The sequence below is a fragment of the Mirounga leonina genome, unplaced genomic scaffold, assembly GCF_011800145.1.
Source record: "Mirounga leonina isolate KUSES-001 unplaced genomic scaffold, KU_Mleo_1.0 Mir_94, whole genome shotgun sequence".
NCBI lineage: Eukaryota > Metazoa > Chordata > Mammalia > Carnivora > Phocidae > Mirounga > Mirounga leonina.
This window is the reverse complement of record NW_023270855.1, coordinates 16844794-16869962: the sequence shown is the minus strand read 5'-3', so window position 1 is coordinate 16869962 and position 25169 is coordinate 16844794. Positions and strand designations below refer to the sequence as shown.

Sequence of the window (25169 nt, the reverse complement as noted above, 5' to 3'; positions counted from 1 at the left end):
TTTTTCAGCAAAGGTTAAAAGTAAGTATGAAAAATTGAAATAATGTCACTTCTGGCCTAGATGTGGGCACTGCCAGTTTTTTTTTTTTTAAGATTTTATTTATTTATTTGACAGAGAGAGAGATAGCGAGAGCAGGAACACAAGCAGGGGGAGTGGGAGAGGGAGAAGCAGGCTTCCTGCCAAGCAGAGAGCCCGATGCGGACTCAATCCCAGGACCCTGGGACCATGACCTAAGCCGAAGGCAGATGCTTAACGACTGAGCCACCCAGGCGCCCGTGGGCACTGCCAGTTTTTAAATAATAGATCAAAGAGGAATCCATTCTGTGTTCCTCTGAAGGAAAATCTTATTTTATTGACCCCATTCAATTGCAGTTTTCTGGATCTAACCTAAAACTTGTGACTGTGAAAGTATTTAATGAGGCCTTTGTTCCTTTTTTTTTTCAACTTTATCACATATCAGTCCCCATTCTAAGACAAACCTTTTCTGTGTTGAAGTCCAGGCTTAAATAGATTATGTGTTATTAGTAATTATGAAATATAATACTTAATCTAGTAGGATTATTAGAGGACGATTGAGAGCTGACTTACCAATAATATTAATTTCTCATAATTACAGCCAGCATTTCTTAAGAGTCTACAGGGCAAAGTACTTTAAGTGTATTATTGTCTTATTTCATTGCCCCTGGCAACCCTGTATGAGTTGGTACTAGCCCAGTAGATTGGTAAACTGACAATTAAGCACTTAGAATATTTGCCGGAAATCACATAGTTGGTAAATGGTGTCAGATTAAGGTCTTTTAAATGCTAAAGCCCATACTTTTGACCATCATACTACTGTGTGTAAACAGTTCTCATATATATATATATATATATAAATGCATATATATATGCATTTAAATTTATTTAGCAGACATTCATGGAATAATTACTAATTCTTTCACTTTGTATGGAATTAGGGTTTCAAAGATGGCAGAAATATGACTTGTAATTCATATCATGTACAGATGGCATGAATCATCCAATTAATCATCTCAAATAATGATTTCTCACTCTCATGAGAAACTTACTGATGCTTTTCTATAGTATTGCTATCCACACAATCCACAATCACAAACAGAAATAATAATAACACAAAAATAGATTTTTGCTTTCTGGCTATATTGGATTTTACCTGTATTCTTGGTTGCTTACTATTTGTAAAATATGTAATTTTCAATAGAATCATTTTCAATAGAATGTGTATATATATGTGTGTGTATATATATATATACAAAAGTTGTATTTGCATAATGCCAAAAGAAACTGATGATTTGACTTTTAAAAAAATGTAATGTTAAAAAGTCATTTCGTGGGTGCCTGGGTGGCTCAGTCATTAAGCATCTGCCTTCAGCTCAGGTCATGATCCCAGGGTCCTGGGATCGAGTCCCACATCAGGCTCCCTCCTCGGCGAGAAGCCTGCTCTCCCTCTCCCACTCCCGCTTCTTGTGTTCCTGCTCTCTCTATCTCTGTCTCTGTCAAATAAATAAATAAAATCTTTAAACAACAACAACAACAAAAAGTCATTTCGTTTCAGTAGGGGGGAGAAAACCATGTAAGTTGACTATTTTTGTTTTTCATTTATGGCATCATGTGAAGAGAGCTGAAGATTTGCTCTCTTATAATTTTAATATGTAGATTATAGTTAGTGTATAAATATGATCATTCAGAAAATAACACTTTAAAGACCTTTGTGTATTATTTTATTACATGCAGCTCTGTAGCTGTAATCCTAATAGAGCCCATGTTGTTCTATGACACTATGCAATCTTTATTGCATTAGTCTAGGTTTTTTGGGTAAAATGTTCAATGTGAGTAAAAGGTATTATCATCCTCCTCCCCATATCATTGTCATGTGAATATATTTAATTGTGTGTCTGTGAACTGTTTAATTACATTTGTGAGTCTCTCATGAAACTGCCATCAGCAGAAATGAAAATGCCAAACTTGTAAATTATATTTTTTATATGTGCTAAAGCCTTGGCTTCTATGTTTTGCTAAAGAAATTGCTCTATTAAAAAATAACAACATGTATCCTTAGAGCAGAGGGTGTATGATTTACAGGAGTGGAAGGCTTGCCTAGAGATGGGATGCCTGCAGTATCTTTACCCTGTTTATTTGTTCTAGGTGATTATTGACTTCTCAAGTTGCTGGCGGTGTAACGTGAATACAAGTTGAAACTTATAATTGTTATGTTTCTAAACTTGCTAAAGTAATGTTTTTCTCCTGCTCTAAATATTTGAAGATGTCTTTGGATAGATCAGTCTCTTTTCATCCATCTTTAAAGCACACATCCATCTCTGTAAATTGTTTTGAGCTTCTCCTTTAATAGGATGGAGATGAGTGAGACTTACTTTCCCATTTCTGACATGCTTGAGCGAGAAAACAAAGCTACTCCACCCTCCCCCAAATAGGAAAACCTCACTATGCTAGATGGGTTTTGAAAAGTAAAAACACAAATCAAAACCTTCTAACAGCACATCTGTTTTTATTTACAGGAATTAGATGATACAAGCCACAGCTCAGAATCAGAGGTAAGCATTACATTTAATCCATCATGCCTGCAGGTTTTTATGGAGTTCAAACGTTTTAAAAGGTTTGGCTTGATAAAACTCCCTCATTACGTTTCTTGAGGTAGCACTGTCATCTGTGTCCAGTATCTTACTAACAACATTTCCAGTTCAGTAGGAGCAGACATTGTTCATTGCATTTTATTTAATCCCAGGCTATTTAATACTGGAAGATGTTGTGTGCATACTGTTTGTTCCTTTAGAACTTTAAACCATTGGGTTAAAGGCATTTTATTTAATCCCAGGCTATTTAATACTGGAAGATGTTGTGTGCATACTGTTTGTTCCTTTAGAACTTTAACCATTGGGTTAAACCCAATTATGTTATATCTTTAAGCAACTTGAAAGTGTAGATATGTATAGAAATCTGCCACTGAACTATGCTTAAAAGAAGTTAAAGTTGTGAAACACACTGACAAAAGATACGAAATTCAAAGTTAGAAGTGACATTTTGTCCTTCCCTTGTGCAGCAGGAAGTTGAGGAGAATACAAGATAAACTCAAGGATATTGGGGATTTTACTTTTTTTTAAAGGATTTTTATTTATTTATTTAACAGAGAGAGAGAGAGAGAGCACAAGTAGGAAGAGCGGCAGACAGAGGGAGAGGGAGAAGCAGGCTCTCCTCTGAGCAGGGAGCCCAATACGGGGCTCGATCCCAGGACCCTGGGATCATGACCTGAGCCGAAGGCAGTCACTTAACTGACTGAGCCACCCAGGCGCCCCGGGGATTTTGCTTTTTTAACGCCGTTATAGATGCATCATATACAAGATAATAATAACTAGTTTTAAAAATGCTTTTAAAATTTAAAAAGTTTCATTTGAACTTCAAAATAGTCCTGTTGTACACATGGAATAGGTATTACTCTGTTTTACCCCAAAGAGGACTTGGAAAATCTAATAGTACTTTCTTCACATTTGCAAGACAAATGGAAATGTAAGTGCATGTCGGGCCCAGTTCTTCAGATATCATGGTTGGTACTCTCTATATATTGGCAGTTTCAGTATTGCCAATAAAGTACATCATACATCAGTACATTTATGTGTGCACATACACATACTAGTGGACATCAAGAGAAAGAAAAAAGGAATCAGAGATCAAACAATGTATATTTTTTGGATGAATGAAAATGTTCTCTGTCCTGTACAATTCAACTCTCAGTGGTTTAAACATTTAAGGAGATTTGTTGGCCGATCTAAACATAAAGTCCAGGGCCCTTGTTGTTGTGAGTCTCCTACATTTGTCCTCAGGTGTGCCAGATTTACTTGTAGACATCCCTCATGTTTGCTAAAGGTCAATGGCAGTTTTGGGAAATCTGTGACCTAGAGTCCCCAGTGTAAATCCTGACTTTCTTGTGCATTGGATCAGCTATTAAACTATCTTTGTAGCCAAGGGTAGGACAGTTAGACTTGGATTAGCTACAGTGATCATCATGACAAAGATGAATCAGAATATCCTGTTTGGAATTAGCCAGTTATGTCCTATCCCTTCTACTGGAGGATGGTCAATTCTATCTAACTACCAAGATGTGTCAGTCAAGAAGAGGCTGTAAAGAAAAGAAAAGCATTTATTTGGTGCTTTAAAGCACCAAATTGCAGTCTGGAAGACCTATAGTGGACCAATATTGAAAGTGTGCTCAGAATTGTGAGTTGGTAGTGCAGGTTTATAAAGGCAAAACCCACAAGGTTACATAAATTGCTTTTGAAAGAGTTATGATTGGTACTGGCAGAATTTAAACTAACTATCTAATACATGGTTTGCTATTTGGCTAACAGGTGTTATATTATCTCAGTCCTAAGTAGGAGGTTGTATTTTTGGAGGTGGTAGGGTTACAGTTGACAGACTATAATAGACAAAATTCAAAAGTTCTCGGTGTTCTGAGAATTGAAACAGGAGTTGTACGCATGCCCTACTTCCTGAATGTCTTTTTGGCTCTATTTCGAGTGACTCTCTTAACAATGCTCACTTTGTTTTGAATCTTCTTTCACAGAGGTTATACAGTGGGGGAGGGTACCATCAATTCTGTGGAGACATTCACCATATATACTACAACGAAGTTTTAGTGTGTAACTTCTCTGTGTTAGGTATGTAGAATTCTAATTATTTGACTGCAGGTATAGATGGATGAAATTAATGTACTACTAAGTACATGCAAGCTTACTTTTATGTGATAAATAAATAACACCAATTAATTCATTCACGTTTATCCCTATACCTCACTTTCTATTATCTCTCCCCTAACAAAGCAAAACAGAGTCTTTAATGCATTTGATAGGTACCTGTTTGTTAATGTCTGTTTCACAACATTTGTTCTGTTGTTTTACATTTGCATAATTAGTGTACTATTGATCATATTCTATTTCTTATTTTTGAACTTAATGATATATTTCTATGAGATATCTATATTGGTACAGGTATAACCAGTTCATTTCTTCTTAATGCTGTGCAATTCTCTAAAACGAGCATATTTCACCTCTTATTTAATCACTTCCTTAGTAATAGATGTTCATTTTGCTTCTAGTTTTACACCATCACCAGTATCATTGCATCAAATTTCTGCCAACATGTTCTTGCAGACTTGTGTGAGCATGTATTTGGTTTATAAACCCAGGACCTGAAGTAGTTGGAATGTGGTATTTATATACTGAATTTGACTAGGGACTGAGGAGTGCCTGTCCAGATGGCCCTACACTAAGAATCATGAGGTTCCCCTGACCTCACATCTAACAAAGTCATCATTATCCAGTGGTTTCGGTCAGGTTCTAATGCAGGAATGGAAATTCTTTTACGTATTTTATTTATTTTTAAAAATTTTTTAAGTAGGCATCACCCAACACATTGTGGGGCTTGGACTCATAACCTGAGATAAAGTAGCATGCTATATCAACTGAGTCAGCCAGGCACCTCTCATTTATGTATTTAAAAGAGAAAGGGGTTTTGAAAAGGTAATTATTATGTTCTTTCAATAATTCATTGGGTGGATGCAGAAACAAGTCTAAGATGGGGTTCCTGGAATGACACCAGAACTTTTTTTATTGTTATGTTAATCACTATACATCACATCATTAGTTTTTGATGTAGTGTTCCATGATTCATTGTTTGTGCATAACACCCAGTGCTCCATGCAGAACGTGCCCTCTTTTTTTTTTTTTTAAGATTTTATTTATTTATTTGAGACAGAGAGAATGAGAGACAGAGAGCATGAGAGGGAGGAGGGTCAGAGGGAGAAGCAGACTCCCTGCCGAGGAGGGAGCCCGATGCAGGACTCGATCCTGGGACTCCAGGATCATGACCTGAGCCGAAGGCAGTCGCTTAACCAACTGAGCCACCCAGGCGCCCCAGAACATGCCCTCTTTAATACCCATCACCAGGATAACTGATCCTCCCACCCCTCTCCCCTCTAGAACCCTCAGTTTGTATTTCAGAATCCATCGTCTCTCCTGGTTCGTCTCCCCCTCCAATTTCCCACCCTTCATTCTTCCCCTCCTGCTATCTTCTTCTTTTTTTTTTTTTCTTAACATATATTGCATTATTTTTTCAGAGGTACAGATCTGTGATTCAACAGTCTTGCACAATTCACAGCGCTCACCATAGCACATACCCTCCCCAGTGTCTATCACCCAGCCACCCCATCCCTCCCACCCCACTCCAGCAACCCTCAGTTTGTTTCCTGAGATTAAGAATTCCTCATATCAGTGAGGTCATATGATACATGTCTTTCTCTGATTGACTTACTTCGCTCAGCGTAACACCCTCCAGTTCCATTCACATCATTGCAAATGGCCATATCTCATTCTCTTCGATGGCTGCATAATATTCCATTGTATATATATATATATACCACATCTTCTTTATCCATTCATCTGTCGATGGACATCTTGGCTCTTTCCACAGTTTGGCTATTGTGGACATTGCTGATATAAACATTGGAGTGCATGTACACCTTTGGATCCCTACATTTGTATCTTTGGGGTAAATACCCAGCTCTATCTTCAACTTTTTGAGGAACCTCCATACTGTTTTCCAGAGTGGTTGCACCAGCTTGCATTCCCACCAACAGTGTAGGAGGGTTCCCCTTTCTCCACATCCCCGCCAACGTCTGTCATTTCCTGACTTGTTAATTTTAGCCATTCTGACTGGTGTGAGGTCGTATCTCATTGAGATTTTGATTTGGATTTCCCTGATGCCAAGCGATGTTGAGCACTTTTTCATGTGTCTGTTGTCGATTTGGATGTCTTCTTTGGAAAGATGTCTGTTCATGTCTTCTGCCCATATCTTGATTGGATTCTTTGTTCTTTGGGTGTTGAGTTTGGTAAGTTCTTTACAGATTTTGGATACTAGCCCTTTATCTGATATGTCATTTGCAAATACCTTCTCCCATTCTGTCGGTTGTCTTTTGGTTTTGTTGACTGTTTCTTTTGCTGTGCAAAAGCTTTTTATCTTGATGAAGTACCAATAGTTCATTTTTGCCCTTGCTTCCCTTGCCTTTGGCGATGTTTCTAGGAAGAAGTTGCTGCAGCTGAGGTTGAAGGGGTTGCTTCCTGTGTTTTCCTTTAGGATTTTGATGGACTCCTGTCTCACATTGAGGTCTTTCAACCATTTGGAGTCTATTATTGTGTGTGGTGTAAAGAAATGGTCTAGTTTTATTCTTCTGCATGTGGCTGTCCAATTTTCCCAACACCATTTTTTGAAGAGACTGTCTTTTTTCCACTGGACATTCTTTCCTGCTTTGTCAAAGATTAGTTGACCATAGAGTTGAGGGTCAATTTCTGGGCTCTCTATTCTGTTCCATTGATCTGTGTGTCTGTTTTTGTGCCAGTACCACACTGTCTTGATGATGACAGCATTGTAGTAGAGCTGGAAGTCCGGAATTGTGATGCCGCCGGCTTTGCTTTTCTTTTTCAACATTCCTCTGGCTATGCGGGGTCTTTTCTGGTTCCATACAGATTTTAGGATTATTTGTTCCATTTCTTTGAAAAAAGTGGATGGTATTTTGATGGGGATTGCATTGAATGTGTAGATTGCTCTAGGTAGCATTGACATCTTCACAATATTTGTTCTTCCAATCCATGAGCATGGAACATTTTTCCATTTCTTTGTATCTCCCTCAATTTCTTTCATGAGTATTTTATAGTTTTCTGAGTACAGATTCTTTGCCTCTTTGGTTAGATTTCTTCCTAGATATCTTATGGGTATGGGTGCAATTGTAAATGGGATCGACGCCTTAATTTCTCTTTCTTCTGTCTTGTTGTTGGTGTATAGGAGTGCCACTGATTTCTGTGCACTGATTTTATATCCTGCCACTTTACTGAATTCCTGTATGAGGTCTAGCAGTTTTGGGATGGATTCTTTTGGGTTTTCCACATAAAGTATCATCTGCAAAGAGTGAGATTTTGACTTCTTCTTTGCCGATTTGGATGCCTTTTATTTCTTTTTGTTGTCTGATTGCTGTGGCTAGGACTTCTCATACTATGTTGAATAGCAGTGGTGATAGTGGACATCCCTGCTGTGTTCCTGACCTTAGGAGGAAAGCTCTCAGTTTTCCCCCATTGAGAATGATATTTGCTGTAGGTTTTTCATAGATGGCTTTTATGATATTGAGGTATGTTCCCTGTATCCCTATACTCTGAAGAGTTTTGATCAAGAAAGGATGCTGTACTTTGTCAAATGCTTTTTCTGCATCTATGGAGAGGATCATATGATTCTTGTTCTTTCTTTTGTTAATGTATTGTATCACATTGATTGATTTGCGGATGTTGAACCAACCTTGCAGCCCAGGGATAAATCCCACTTGGTCGTGGTGAATAATCCTTTTAATGTACGGTTGGATCCTATTGGCTAGTATTTTGGTGAGAATTTTTGCATCCATATTCATCAGGGATATTGGTCTGTAATTCTCCTTTTTGATGGGGTCTTTGTCTGGTTTGGGGATCAAGGTAATGCTGGCCTCATAAAATGAGTTTGGAAGTTTTCCTTCCATTTCTATTTTTTGGAACAGTTTCAGAAGAATAGGTATTAATTCTTGAAATGTTTGGTAGAATTCCCCTGAGAAGCCATCTGGCCCTGGGCTTTTGTTTGTTGGGAGATTTTTGATGACTGCTTCAATTTCCTTAGTGGTTATAGGTCTGTTCAGGTTTTCTATTTTTTCCTGGTTCAGTTTTGGTAGTTGATACATCTCTAGGAATGCATCCATTTCTTCCAGGTTATCTAATTTGCTGGCATAGAGTTGCTCATAATATGTTCTTATAATTGTTTGTATTTCTTTGGTGTTGGTTGTGATCTCTCCTCTTTCATTCATGATTTTGTTGATTTGGGTCATTTTTCTTTTCTTTTTGGTAAGTCAGGCCAGGGCTTTATCAATCTTGTTAATTCTTTCAAAGAACCAGCTCCTAGTTTCTTTGATCTGTTCTACTGTTCTTTTGGTTTCTATTTCATTGATTTCTGCTCTGATCTTTATTATTTCTCTTCTCCTGCTGGGTTTAGGCTTTATTTGCTGTTCTTTCTCCAGCTCCTTTAGGTGTAGGGTTAGGTTGTGTACTTGAGACCTTTCTTCAGAACAACTTTTTTATTCAAATACTTCAAAAATGTACCTATAACCTCTGAAGCTACCCTGAAACTATGAAGCTTAAGAACACAGTGCTGTACCTGCTGTTGTATTGTATTGTAAGTTGTGTAGATGTGCTGTTGGATTAATTTGGCTATTACTTTACTGTTGATTTTTGCATTTTTATCAATAAGCAAAATGTGGCTAAAAGTTTCTTATATAATATTTTCTTATTTAATCATACATATTTTTTTATTTTTGAATTAAAATTATATTAGATTCATAAAATAATCTTGGTAGCTTTCATTCTTTTACTTAATTTCCCAGAAAAAATATAAAACGCATGTGTTCTGGGTTATATTGTAACCCCCCCCTTCCCCACAAAAATAATTATATATATATATATCCTATACCTAGTACCTGTGAATGTAACTTTATTTGGAAATAGGGTCTTTGTAGATGTAATCAAATTAAGATGAGGTCATTAGGATGGTCCCTAATCCAATATAACTGGTGACCTTATAAGAAGAAGAAAAGGACACAGACACAAATAGAAAAAGGGGAATGCTATGTGAAGACACAGACACACAAAAGGATGGTTGCCATGTGACAACAGAGGAAGAAATTGAAGTTAGGTATTTGTAAGCCAAAATACACCAAGGATTGCAACCACTAGAATCTAGAGAAGAGAGCATGTGGCCTTTCCCACATCTTGATTTTGAATTTCAAATTCCCAGAACTATGAGAGAATAAATGTGTTGTTTTAAGCCACTCAATATGTGGTAGTTTATTGTAGCAGCCATAGGAAACCATTAAAGATTTTGGTACTGGAAAATGCACACTGCTGCAACAAATAACAAAAAAATTTGAAAGTGGCTTTGGAATTGGGTAATTGGTAGAGGCTGGAAGAATTTTTGAGGTGCATGTTAGAAAAAGTTTAGTTTGCCTTGAAGAGGCTGTTGGTAAAAATATGAATTAAAGGTACTTCTGGCGGGATCTCGGATGGAAATGAAGAACATGATTTTGGACAATGAATGAAAGGTGGTCCTTGTTATAAAGTAGCAGGGAGCTTGATGATTTGGAATATTTTCAGCCTATCCATATTTCAAAAGATCGAGAAGTGTGCCCTCAGGAAAAAAATACAAAGATGTGCCTGGTTATGTTTTTGCTACAAGGATTAGGTGTGACTTAGGGATCTAACAGCTGTCAGCAGAAATGTTTCCACTTGGACTGAAGAGGACAGAGATGGAAAGAAATGAAGGAAGGTGCTGGACTTCTGGAATACTATGCATAGGAATTGGGCAGCCAAAGCTACTCAGCTGCAAATATGTGTTATCCTTCAAGAAAAGAGAAGAAAGACTCAAAGAGTGGCTCAGAGGCAGAGAGACTGGAATGGATACTGCTGCCATGGACTCATAGAGCAGAGATGCGCCATGGAGGACTGAAAGTGTGGGGCTGCCCTGATTGATAGGGCCCAAAGGACAGAGCCATAGAGGATTATTCTCAGGTCTGGAAATCTAATGGAATTTGCTGTGACAGGTTTTAGGCTTGCTTGGGACCTGTGGACTTTTTTTTTTCTTCAAATTTCTTCCTTTTGAATGTGAATGTATCTTATGCTTAGACCACCATTGCATTTTAGAAACTGATAACTTGTTTTCTATGTTTTAAATGTCCAGACATGGAGAGGACATCTCACCCATACATAGTTTAGATGCTTTAGATGATGAGATTTGGGACTTTTTAATTATGTTTAGGTGAAATCTTAGATTTAGAGGTAATAATAGAAAGGGTTAAGGCTTTGAGAGATGTTGGAATGGGATAAATGTAGAGTATAGATGGGGGGAAAGGCAGATGGTTATGAGTCGGTTTGTGTCACCTCAAAAGTTCACCAGCACATGGAACATTCAGAAACAGAACACATCTTAACAAATTTGAAAGAATAGAAATCACACAGTGTCTCCTCTCAGACCACAATGGAATTGAGCTAGAAATCAATAACAGAATGAAAACTGGAGAATCCCCAAATATGCAAAGATTAAATAACACACTTATAAATAACACATGGGTCAAAGAAGAAATTATAAGAGCAATTTTAAAATATTTTGAGCTAAATGAAAATGAAAACATAGCTTTCAAAATTTGTGAGATGCAGTGAAAGCAGTGCTTAAAGGGAAATTTTTAGCATCAGATGTACATAATAGAAAACAAGAAAGATGAGAAATAAGTAATCTAAGCTTCCACCTTAGGAAAGTAGTTTTCTAAAATAGAAGAAAATGAGTAGTAAAAGCTTGAGCAGATATCAATGAAGTTAAAAACAAAAAATCAATAGAAAAAGTAAACAATACCAAAACCTGTTTCTTTGAAAAGATTAACAATTTTGATAAGATCCTAGCCAGGCAAGTTAAGAAAAAAAGAGAGGGAAAACAAACTGTTACTATCAGAGATGAAGGAGACAGCAACACTGCATATTCCATGGACATTAAAAAGGTAATAAAAGAATACTGTGAACAATTCTATGGCCAAAAACTTGATATTCCTATGAGAAGGACCAATTCCTTCAAAGATAAAATTTACCAAAAGTCACAGAAAAAATAATATACAATGTAAATAGGGCTATATAATTATTAAAGAATCTGAAATAATAACTAATAATCTTGCAAAACAAAAAGCACCAGGCTCAGATGGGTTCACCGGTAAATTCTGCCAAACATTTAAGAAAAACATATGAATTTTCTGTAATCTCTTTCAGAGGATAGAATCAGAGGACATACTTCCTAACTCATTTTATATGGATGGTATTACTCAAACACCAAAGCCAGACAAAGATGTTACAAGAAAACTATAGACCAATATCTCTGATGAATATAGATGTAAAAATACACAATGAAATGTTAGCAAATCATATCCAACAATCTTTAAGAATTATACACCATCAACAACTGGGATTTATCCCAGGAGTACAAGGCCATTTCAACATTTGAAAATTAATGTAATCCATCGCATCACAGGCCAAAGAAGAAAAATAACATGATCATATCAATAGATGAAGAAAAAGCATTTGCCAAAATCCAAGACTCCCTCATGTTTAAAAACTCTGAGTAAACTTGGAATAGAAGAGAACTTCCTCAACTCGATTAAAAAAAACCTATTTTTTAAAAAAGCAAAATCCCTACAGCTAGTATCATACTTAATTATGATAAACTTGAAAGTAAGATAAGGAACAAGGTAAGGATGGTCCCTCTCACCACTGCTTTTCAATATTATAATTAGAAGTCCTACCTAATGCAGTAAGACAAAAAAAAAAAAAAGGCAAATAAAATGTATACAGGATTTAAAGGAAGGAATAAAGCTGTGTTTCTTTGCAAATAACATGATCATCTATGTAGAAAATCCAAAAAAATAAGTAGAAAATCTCCTGGGATAATAAGTAATTATAACACGGTTGCAGAATAGAAGGTTAATATACAAAAGTTAATTGCTTTCCTACAAAATGGCAATGAACAAGTGATTTTTGAAATTAAAAATATATAATTTATATTAATGTACAAAAAAATGAAATAATTTGGTATAAATCTAACAAAATACATACAAGGTTAATATGAGGAAAACTGCAAAACTCTGATAAAAGATATCAAAGAAGAACTAAATAAATAGAGAGATAGTCTGTGTTCGTGGATGCCATTACTTCCCAACTTGCTCTGTAGTTCAATACATTTTCACTCAAAATTCTAGCAAGTTATTTGGTGGATATTGATGATTTAATACTGAAGTTTATATGAAGAGGAAGAAGAGCCAGAATAGCCAACACAGTAATGAAAGAGAAGAACAAAGTTGGAATACTGATACTGTCCAATTTCAAGATTTACTCTAAGCTATAGTAATCAAGGCAGTGTGATGTTGGCAAAATAAAAAATAAATAATCAATGGAACAGAATAGAGAGCCCAAAAGTAGACCCACGTAAATAAGATTCAACTGATCTTTGACAAGGAACCAAGAGAAGACGATAGAGCAAGGATTGTCTTTTTAATCCTGGAACAACTGGTCATCCAAATGCAAAACATGAATCTAGACACAGACTTAACACCTTTCACAACTTTTTAAAATATCAGTATTGGTTTAATTATAACCCAGTGGTAGAATTTAGTAATTTGAGGAGAACATAAGTACTGTCATTATAAATAGACAAATGCTTTAAATTATGACAGCATTTTTGAACACAAAATCAGGAAACTACACACTAAGAAAATTATTTAACTCGTATACATACACCTGCTTATCAAACACTGAAGTAAAAGAACTAAACCATTTCGCAGTCTTCAGAGGTGTTTGGTGTTTTACTCCATTCTGATAAAAGCACTTTTAATGTTTTCATAGAGATATAAAACTTACTATTTAACTTAAAATTGGTTACACATCTGTATTTTTTGAAAATTGGATTAAAATTTCTTCTTCTCTGATAGTTTAGCAGAATCTGACTTTAGGGCAGGAAAAACTTGATAATATAGATTTTTGTGGGTTGTTGCTGTACTGTAAAGCTTGTATAAGGGCTGAGTCTCACAAGGCTGCACCTACCTGATCTATTACAGCATCCAGCTCTTGGTATTCTCCAGGGTACTCAATGTATGCCCAGGAACACAGGGTGATAAGGGTCAATTCCATTATCATATTGCATAGTCGAGCTATAATGTCCAAACCAATGAATCTAGTTACACCAGCAATCACTTACGTGGTAAAGATTACAAAAAACTGTGTGACAGGGGTATAAGCTGCATGGAAGATATTTTTGCTATTATTGTGCTTGGTATCCTGTTCATCTATTTTACTCCCCAACTGCTGCTGATAACACTAGCCAAATTTTTATCCATGCATCTTTGTCACCCCTCAGAATAGCTTTACAAATTCTTCCCTAAGCTCCAGCTATTTGGCCTCCAAGACATTTGGGACTAGAAGTGGTTTGTTACAACCACAGATCTTTTTCATCTTTTTGTTGCATGTGTCTTTAACAGTTGCTATGGCCTCTAAATTGTTACCTTCTGCTGTGGGCTGTACATGGATTGGGGATGTGGTAACTCTTTACCGTGATAGATTTTTATATAAGTATTGAAGTAGTCCACCAGACTTTGACAAGTGATTTTATTTCCTTTGATTTCTTTATTATCTAGGCTCTCAGGACTAAGGCATCCAAGAAATCAGTATTTTCAACTTTTGATGAATTCATCATCTATTTCTTTAAATTTTCCATCAGAGTATGGATTGGTAGCTACTTTTAAGCCAGGATGAGGTAGCAGAAAACAGTATATTTTGGTGAAACAGGAATAGATGTGTTTCAAACATTCTGTAGTTCTTCATGTTGGTTCTCTGAAAACTTTAGGAAGTTTCCCAAAAATTGGGTGCCACCATCAGCTTCCCCAAATTCATGTGGGTAACTTCAGTTCTCAGTGAAAAAATGTCAGGCTTTGAAATGGCTTCCAGAATATTTCCCTCCTGCCAGCTAGCCATACTCAGCAAAAAGCTGAAGATTCTGAAGATCATCCTCTTGGACATTTTGGGATAGGTTATATACCTTCATTAAGCTTATCATTATGCCAAGGACAAATATTGTGGCTGAATCTCTCAAATTGACTGTCAAATGTTCTCTGAGTGTCCATCAATAACACCACAACCATTTTACCATAGGCTTATTGAAAAGGAATTGATTACTGCATGTCTGAATTGTTGTGCTCTCTCATTGAGACCTCTCTGTGAGAAACTAGGTAGTGATCCTTATCATGTCCAATCCAATCAACTGATTCCTGGTTGTACATGTATTTTAACATGAACTCTTTCAGAAATGATTTTCCTTTAATAAATGCTCCAGCAACAGATACAGCACTGATCTCCTTGACCCTGAAAGCCTCTAAGGAAAGCACTTGATTTAGTGTGATCTCATCTGTCTCAGAGGAATGGCCATCTGTGACAGTGAGGACCTGGACTGGTCCTACAGTGATAGAACTTGACTGCCACCAGTCTCCATACCACCATAACCAATAATTGTAGGGACTGAAACAGCTCAGATGGATTTTCATGAAAACACCAACCAAACAAACATATGAATGGGTCTCAGAAGAGGAGGAGCCAGTGGAAAAGGCAGGACTTTTCACAAAAATTAATTCAAAATGGATTAAAGACCTAAGTATAAAATACAGAACCATAAAAATCCTAGAAGATAACATGCAAGAAAATGTAGATGACCTTGAGTTAGACAATGACTTTTTAAACAGAAGACTAAAAGCATAATCCATGAAAGAAAAAATTGATAAGCTGGAATTCAATGAAATTAAAAATTTCTGCTCTGCAAAATACATTGTTAAGAGAGTAAAAAGACACATTACAGACTGGGAGAAAATATTTCCAAAGGGTGTGTCTAATAAAGGATCATTATCCAAAATACACAAAAGCTCTTGAAACTCAACAATAAGAAAATAAACAGCTTGATATAAAAATATACCAGAGACCTTAACAGTTCTCTCACCAAAAGAGATATATGGATGGCAAATAAGCGTAAGAAAAGATGTTCCATATTATCATTAAGAAATGCAAGCTAAAACACCAACGAGATACCACTACATACCTATTAGAATGGCCAAAATCCAGAACTCTGACAACACCAAAAAGTGGCAAGGTTATGAAGTAATAGGAACTCAGATTCATCACTTTTGGGAATGCAAAATGACACAGCCACTATGGAAGACAATTTGGTGGTTTCTTACAAAACTAAACATATGGTTACCATAACATCCAGCAGTCCTACTGCTTGGTATTTATCAAAAGAAGTTGAAAATGTATGTCCACACAAAAACCTGCATGTGGATGTTTATGTCATTTCTATTCATAATTGCCAAACTTGTAAGCAACCTTGACATCCCTTTGTAGGTGAATGGATAAATAAATAGGTACAACTAGACAATGGAATATTATTCAGCACTAAAAGAAGTGAGCTATCAAGCCATGAAGAAACATGGAAGCAAGTTAAATGTATATTACTACGTAAAAGAAACCAATCTTAAAAGACTACATACTGTGTGATACTAACTGTATGACATTCTGGGTAAGGCAAAACTATGGAGGCAGTAAAATGATCAGTAGTTGCCAGGAGTTAGGGAAGAGCGAAGGATAAATAGACAAAGATTATTAAAACTTTAGTGAAACTACTCTGTATAATATCATAATGGTGGATACATGTCATGTGTATTTGTCTGAGCCCATAGAATGCCCAACACCAGAAGTGAACCCTAATGTAAACTATGGACTTTGGATGATAATGATGTATGAACGTAGGTTCATCAGTTGTAATAAATGCCCCTTTCTGGTGGGGCTGCTGATAATGGGAAAGGCTATATATGTTTGGGGGCAGGGAGTTTATAAGAAATCTCTGTACCTTCCACTCAGTTTTGCTATGAACCGAAAACTGCTCTAAATAGGTCTGTTAAGAAAAAAAAAAAATCTTCCAGAAGCTAGAAGAGGAGCATGGCCTTGTCAACATCTTGATGTTGGCCTTCTAGCTCTAGAACTTGGAAAGGATAAATTTCTGTTGTTTTGAGCCACCTATTTTGTGGTATTTCATTATAGTAGCCTTAGGAAGAATAAGCACAGCATAAGTTATCCTGGAGGGTTTGGTAATTTTCACCTATAAATCTAACTGGAATTATTATTTTTCCTTTAGTGGTATGGGGGAGGGGCAGAGGGAGAAGGAGAGAGATTATTTTAAGCAGGTTCCATGCCCAGCATGGAGCCCGATGTGGGGCTCGATCTCATTACCCTGAGATCATGACCTGAGCTGAGATCATGACCTGACCGAAATCAAGAGTCAGACACTTAACCAACTGAGCCAGCATGCGCCCCTATTATTATTTTTTAATGTAGGGTAGAGTGAAATGCTGCAATCAAAAACATGTTTTTAACTACCATTTCAATTTACTCTGTGTTAATCTGTTCAAAATTTCTATATTTTGAATATTTTAATGAAATTGTCATGTCATCTCTTCATTACATATTTATTAATACAATATTATTAGCAATAATGATCTCTTTACATTTAACAATTTTTCCTTTAATCTTCACTTTATTTTCTTGTATATTTTCTTATATATTTTTATATGAGAAATTTTCTCCTTATATTTTCTCATATACAGCAAGGAGAAACCAAAGGACACTTTAATACTTGGGATGGAAAATCTTTAGGTAAAATCAGCCAGTTCTTTAAGCACATTTTTTTGTCTTATACACTACTACAGGCAACCATATTGCTAAGCTCGATTTTTCTCTAAGATTTTCTTCATTTTCGTTCAAGTCCTTGTGTTCCAGGCACTTGAAGCTTTTACCAGCATTCTTCTCAGTTCCAAAATCATTCTCCAATTCTAGAATTGTGTTATTGTAGCATCCCATTTCTTAAGTGCTGAAATCTGAATTTAGTTACCTATTACTGCATAAAAAATGATCATAAATAAACAACAAACATTTATTACTTTGCTGCATTTGGATAACTCACTTCCTTGCAATATAGTCCTCTCTATAGTCTCAGAGTATCCTCACAACATGGCAGTTGGCTTCCCTCAGGAAGAATGATCCAAGAGAAGGAACCCAACTTAATTTTACAAATGACATTCTATCACCTATGCTATATTTTACAGTCACATAGACCAAGCCTGGTACAGTGTGAGAAATGACTCCATAAGGGTCTGGAAGCAAGAGGTGGGGATCATGGATGGTAGGGCAGGGGAATCTTGGAGGAGTTATTAAAGCATGATCTCCATCAACACCATAACAACTGGGCTTTGTCAAGAGTATCAACATAAAGTCTGCTTTATCTTCTTCTAATAATGGTCAATTGAAATGGATATATTGAGATTTATTATATCATAGAGCTTTCTATGATTTGATTAAATAGCTAATTGGTACTTGTAATCAAAACTAACAGACAGATGATTTAAAAATGTGTATCAGTATGAGGTTTCACCTATAATATATTCCCACTATTGTGACCCTTGAGGACAATATTATAATGAAGATCATTTTTATAAGTGGCATTGTCTTAATCTTGGTTTCAAAAGAAGCATAAATGGGAGTGAAGTGCTTATTTGGACTAATGGTGCAGTCCAGTTATTTCAATTAGAGTCACCCAGCTACTAGTGAGCTGACTGTATTATTGGAAAAGTTCCTTTAAACTACTGACCAAGTCTTGCCAGACTCAGCAGGCAACATCTAATGTGATTACCCCCTAATGTGTTACAGCAGTTAGGAAGTCTATAAAACAATTTTAACAGGACTTAGAAATACCACTTCTATAAAATGGGCAGACATAAAGTTAATTCTTTAATGCATTACATTAAGAGAAAAGTGTTTACTTTCCTCTCTGCGAACAATCCACTCATTAATCTGGAAAGTATCACCTGAGAATGCTACTGAAGTCGATCAGATCAAATAGAATAATGACAGGTATTGTGATGGGAGCTCAACAAATTCTATTCCAAAATATATTCCCCCATTAGAACTTCTATAAACTATACTTGGATTTAGCCATCTTGGTAGAAGATTTAAAAGAAAAGACACATTCACAGCCATGCAATTAGAGGAGAATCACACCAGCAATTAGTTGTAGAGTAGGTGTTACTTCTATGTTAGCATCTATTTTCAGTTATTTATGCTTTGGCTTTTTTTCTTTAGTTCTTTCTGTGAGAGTTTGCAGGCAAACAGTACATTATGAGCTCATCTTTGATAAAATCCCAGAATGCTTGTGTTAGGAGGAATTTTAACCTGACCTTGCCAATTCCTGCTGAGGCTTTTTTCCCTTGAAATCAGGTGATTTCTACTTCTGGAACTTGATGCCTCCTCCGAACTTTAATAGCTTGAGTGGTAGAACTCATTACCTTCTGAGGGAATACTTTTTATAACAAATCAACTTGTTCAGTTATTCCTCATATGGGGAGACTCAGTTTATCCACCTGAGTTTCTAAATGTTGACATAAACTCTTGCCTTGTTAACATTTAGCCTGAGTCTCTTTCCTATTGCACAAGACAATCCTTTAAATATTTATGATAGACCATTTTGTATGTTTTTGTAAGTGGAGTCACCTCATGAAGCTGAAGAATACTATTTTATTTTGACTTGCTTAGCGTCAGGTTATGATTGATTTTCTTAAGGTGGGATTGTGCTTGTGTTTTTTTTTTTTTTTTTTTTTTTTTTTATTCTTTGTGCCCTTACAACATCAAGAAGGTGCTTGATTGCTGTGTATTTACATATTATGAGAGATTTGGTCCTGCTGCCCACTGACATGGAAGGTGTAGCTTTAGTGAAAAAAATTTGGTAGTCCTCTGCAATAGTATACTTCTTGGCCCACACTGACACATGGGGATGGCTGAATGAAATAATCTTGACAGTCTGCATGGTAATGTAAAACTGATGAGGGCAGATGTTGATCCGTAGGCTCATAAAATATAAGGTCAGAGGAAAGTCAAATCACATGTGAGGAATGTATCTTCTTAAGGAACTGACATACCCACACTGATAGCAAATTGAGACAGGAAATTAAGATGGGGATTCTGTAAGTTAAGTAGTATGTATGCATGTATATTGGGCATTCAAAAGCATTTACTAATTGCTACAGTTATGAGAATCTGAGTTATACTCTTCCAGTATGTTGGGGACATTTTGGGGACAGTTCCTAAGTACCAGAATGAGAACCTCGGAGGTGGGGTAACAGTACATGTTTAATTCATTCAACATTCTATCAACAGGCATTTATTGATCCCTTGTTTTGAGTCAGGTCATGTTTTGGGTACACTGTGCACAATTTTAGGCAGTGGAATAATCACAAGCTTACCCTATTAAAGTAGTACAATGACCATAAATAAGGCACGATATGCTGATTTTGAAGTTCGAAAAGTTTTGTATCTAGACTATTTTATTGATTTGAAAATGTTTTTTACAATGATTATAGAAGTTTTATGAGATTGTTTTATTGTGTACAATTTTTATAGCTTTAAAAATACCAATGACATGTTGCATTTGCCAGCTTTTCTAGGGTTTGAATCCAATGACTAGACCCCAATTTATATTTTACTTGTTCTGATTGGTTCTCATCCAGATTCTTTGCTCTGTGTGAAATTTTAGATGTCAATGGAAGGGAAATGGGTGAGAATGTCATAGAAATGTAGAGCTTTTCATGTAATCCAACTCAGTGTAACCAGGCTAATGCTGTCCATGAGCTTTGTAAACACAAGCTGGTGTATACTAAATTTCTCAGGGACTGTAGTAGTGAGGTGAGTTTCCTAGATTCATACTTTAGAACTGAAAGCAAAGGGGCACCTGGGTGGCTCAGTTGTTAAGCGTCTGCCTTTGGCTCAGGTCATGATCCCAGGGTCCTGGGATTGAGCCCCGCATTAGACTCCCTGCTCCGCAGGAAGCCTGTTTCTCCCTCTCCCATTCCCCCTGCTTGTGTTCCCTCTCTCGCTGTGTCTCTCTCTGTCAAATAAATAAATACATAAAATCTTAAAAAAAAAAAAAAGAACTGAAAGCAAAGCACTGAAAAGGATTACATTTTATAAGTCCCAGGTGTTATCCACCAGCAGATGATAATATATTTTTTAATGAAAGAAACCCCAACTTGTTTATGAAGAAAGATATTTTTATTAGAGCTAGTAGACATTATAAGAGTTGCTAAATGATATTCTAGAATCTTCTTTTAAAAATCATATTCTAACAGACTTTCATTTCCAGAAGAATGGAATTGACATACTTTCCCATCTTTCTTCCTACTAAGTAAAGCCAAAACCCTGGACATTTTATACAAAATGAATATAAGACTCTAAAGTTGGAGGGAAGAAGGCATACTGGCTGAAAATCTTGGGACTAAGGGAGAACATGATGATGAATTCCTTGGGTTTTCTTTTTGAATCTTACAGCCCAGACATAGAGGTAAAGAAGCCAGCAATCCAGGAATGTCAATGGGTGAAGACAAAAATGGTTTAACAAAAGCCTGCTCTGTCTAGCCAAAGGAGTGGAAAAAGAAAGTCTAACAAGAAAGAAAACTTTTGGATAATACTGCTTTACTCTAGCCAAACACCGCTGAAAAGACTGTCTGTAGTCCCACACCCACCAGCAAAAGCCAAATGGGGAACCTAGACCACACTTACTAGGTAGTAATGAGGTGTTCTAACCTCTCACCAGGGTGGTGTCGGAGAAGGCAAAATAGGAAACTGAATCTCTCATCCATGTCAGGCAGTAAGGAGCTCCCTTCTCTTACTGCAGAGTCTGTGGAGACTACCCATGGAACCTCGACTTCCACCCCAACCCCATGGTTTAAAAAAAAAAGAACAGACTGGAGCAGATGCTCAGTTCCTTTGTTTTCCTTCCACACTTTGATCATAAAGCTCTCCTGTTTTAATTTTAATTAATTAATTAAGCCAACTTTTAAAACATCAAGCAATTTTAAATTAAAAAAAATAAATATTATACTCTTGACAAAATCAGTAGATCTGGAAACTCTAGGCCCAAATTCAGCTGCAGCTTAAGAGCATTTGCCCCTTCACATGGTTGTGTATTCTCTAGTTAAACACAATCCTCGATACTCCTTGTGACCTCCACACAAAGTATAAGTGTCAGTTGCCGTTTGACATTGAGCTTGCACTTTTTTTTCTTATTTATAGTGAAAAAATATCTCTTACCCATTGCTCAATCAAGAATGGAAAAACTAAGCAATAATCTAAGAGAGATTATGTTATTTTTCTTATACCTGCCCAACTTCCCACGGATATAACTTTTAGGCTCTTGTAGGTATATAAATTTATAGTCCTCAATATTGCCTCTAGATCATTGGTTTCAATGTTGGCTATACAGATGAATATTGTGGAGAAATTTAAAAAATTTTAAAAATCTCAGTGCCCAGGCTGCTCCAGATTAATTATCAAACTATCTGCGGCTGGAACCCAGGTGTGAGTATTTATACCTTACCAGGGGATTTTGATGCACAACTAAGGTTGAGAACCACTGCTTAGATATTCTCTAAAATCTCTCCTGTTTCATAAATTCTAGGACTTAAAATTCTGAAGTCAGTTGTCCTAACGTTTGGTGAGGATCAATATATTGTGTGTAAGCTATATATTGGGGACCTGGGATTGGGAACATTAGTTGTGGACCTCTGCTTGCCGAGCTGAACAATTCATACCAACTCTTTAGTTTAGATGTGCAGCCCAATCTAACAGAGAGCATTCACACCCAGAAAAAAGGTATTGTAGATTAATCTTAGTTCTAGGGTCAATGTTCTGTGTAACCCAGAAAAGTCATTTTCTCATCCTGGATCTCATTTTCTTTTTCCATTTATGACTGAACAGCATATACATACATTGCTGTACTCATGTCATATAGTTGTGGTAAAGACAATACAGGAAAATCAAAATAAAAGTACACAAAAATATAAACCTACTATAAAAAAACTTATAAAAGGGCTTATTTCAAACCTACTGACTTATATTTCAAATTCAGAAAGGTAAACACAAATTTGAAATTCCTATTGCAATGCTTAGGTAAGAAACTTTCACCCCTGGTCACCCTCCAAGGTCCAGATTACATGTCACTGGTGAATCACAAGGCTGATAACTGAGTTTTATGGGTTCAGTAATCAGCTATGAAAAGGCCTACAATGATCAGGAGCCAATGGCAGAGCTCAGAGCCCAACAGTTTCTGTTATTTGTGTTCATACTTGTTCATTCTCTAGAGAAGGTCAGAATATTCCATACAAAACTGTGTTCAGTTCTCAAGTGTGAAACTTCCATGACTGGAAACACATCAAGGCTTTTTGACAGCAGATAACTTTTTACCTCCTCTCTGAGGGGCTCCTGTTCAGAACAAAAATGTAATAGAGCTCAGAGTGTTATCAGAGCCATTATAAAAAGCACTTGAGCATTTTGAGATTCATGCTTAATGCCTTTCTATAATCTGTGAGAATGTGTGCAGAGGCCTTCTAGCATGTTAATGACAGTGTATTACGCCGCCGTGTAGCACCACAGTTCCAACTTATGTAAGGATAAAGCTATGATGTTGAAGGCAAAGATGAAGACTAGAATTGAAAGTTAAAAAACAAGGTTTTATCGAGGCCATTGATGCGTTGGGGATAGAGTAGTGGATAAAAATTAAAACTAATAAAAACATCTAAGTCTTTCTTAAAATGAAACCCAAGTGGCTTGTTAAGGCAAGCTTAAAAGAAAACTAACCATTGCATGAGGTGTTTATTTACTTTCTCTAAGGAAAGGTATTGAAATAAGTCTATATATTCTAAAAGGTGGAATGTCTACTAAAATAGGCAGCCTAAATTAGAACATCACCAATCTTCCACATGTGTGTGTTTTCCTTCCTAAAAAATATTACCTTTATAAGCTAGAAACACCTTTACCTGAAACAAACTTCTTCTATCAAAAGGACTTCAATTTTATAACTTGACACTGAAGAATGAAATCAGACCGAAGTAGTCACTTTTGTTTGTGACGTTGTCCCAAATTTATTTAAATTCAGTCATGCCACTTGGAGTTCAATAAAGGCAGGCCATGAATCTATATGTATTCCAGTAATAGATTGATATACTGATAATGAGAATCAGTCCTAAATTAAAAGTAATTTCAGATGGACAGTAAATATGCTATTTTCTGATGTTCCTGAAGCACTGCTTCTTTCATAGAAGTAATGATGAGAATGGCAGGGTTATGTGAAGAATAGAATGCAGAATAAGAGTAAATCTTCATCTATTTCATAAACAAAAACCAGGGCTGATGATAAGTAAATCAAGGTATTTGAGTTTACCTTTGAAAGGAATATAAAATGTTACAGTTATCTCAGGAATTCATGCAGACACTCAGTAGGACTTGAGAGAGAAATAATAATTATACAAAATAGTGTTTTATTGGGTAAATGTTTCTTTCTTTGTTTGTTTTTTTTAAGATTTTATTCATTTATTTGACAGAGAGACACAGCGAGAGAGGGAACATAAGCAGGGGAGTGGGGGTGAGAGAAGCAGTCTTCCTGCCAAACAGGGAGCCCGATGCGGGGCTCGATCCCAGGATCCTGGGATTGTGACCTGAGCCGAAGGCAGACGCTTAACGACTGAGCCACCCAGGTGCCCAAATGTTTCTTTGTTGAGCTGAGTGAGAAATAGTGGCACCTGTTTTGTTTATATCCATTATTGTCTATTTTGAGGTGGCATCGTGCCAGCACATCGTAGGGAAAACCTGATGATTATTCTCTAAACTGCATCCATTATATTATGAAATCACCTTTTCTACTACATTTTATGAATGACTAACTATGGAAATTTCAAGGTTTTAAAAATGATTTATATAATCTAATCATTCATGTATAATTAATTCTAATAATTTGCATGAGTGTTTCAGGTCATTTTGGAATAATTAGCCATTGTTGAGGATTTTTTTCCCCCATCAATTAAACTAATTGCTTTTCACATAGGTGTAAATTGGATATTGATCCCCATTTTTTAAAACTCACTTGCATAAGCAAATTATGCCTAATTGCTAGCTTACCACATCATTACACAGTTATCATCATTTGTACAAAAATATGCTCTACTAGACTAATGAATTCTTTGTCGTGTTTTGAAGGGCTTTTTAATTGTGATTCTTGAAACAATGTTGTCATTAAAAAAAAATCAAACACCATGTTTAAACCCATAGCACAATAAAGCACATTATTGGTTAACAAATGTACCAGCTCCTGCCTAGGTAGTCATTAATCTTGGAATATAGAGAATTCCTTGAAGCACATTGAAAGAACCTCATTATTGTTATCAAATATAGTGAATACACACAAGCAAATATTAGACTGTGTTGGTTCTAATGTTTTTTTAGCGTAATCCTTTCCGTTTCCTCTCTTTCTTTTCTACCTGATGAAAAAATCTCTGAGAGGATCTGAAGAGGTTGGAAATGTAAAAGAATCACCGATAGAGAACAGAACAACAATTTTAAAAAGTCAGGATATAA

General features: G+C 36.2%; 1 protein-coding gene and 1 pseudogene across 1 annotated transcript in view; one reads left to right on the top strand and one right to left on the bottom strand.

The window, feature by feature from the left end:
- The first annotated feature begins 2532 nt into the window (after positions 1–2532).
- Positions 2533–25169, top strand: part of CNTN6 (contactin 6) — a 586479-nt gene continuing 563842 nt past the window's right edge. Inside the window, 1 exon segment of the mRNA XM_034996895.1 lies at positions 2533–2570. The gene's annotated coding sequence lies outside the window, so the exon portion shown is untranslated.
- On the bottom strand, positions 13586–15214 carry LOC118005474 (annotated as a pseudogene).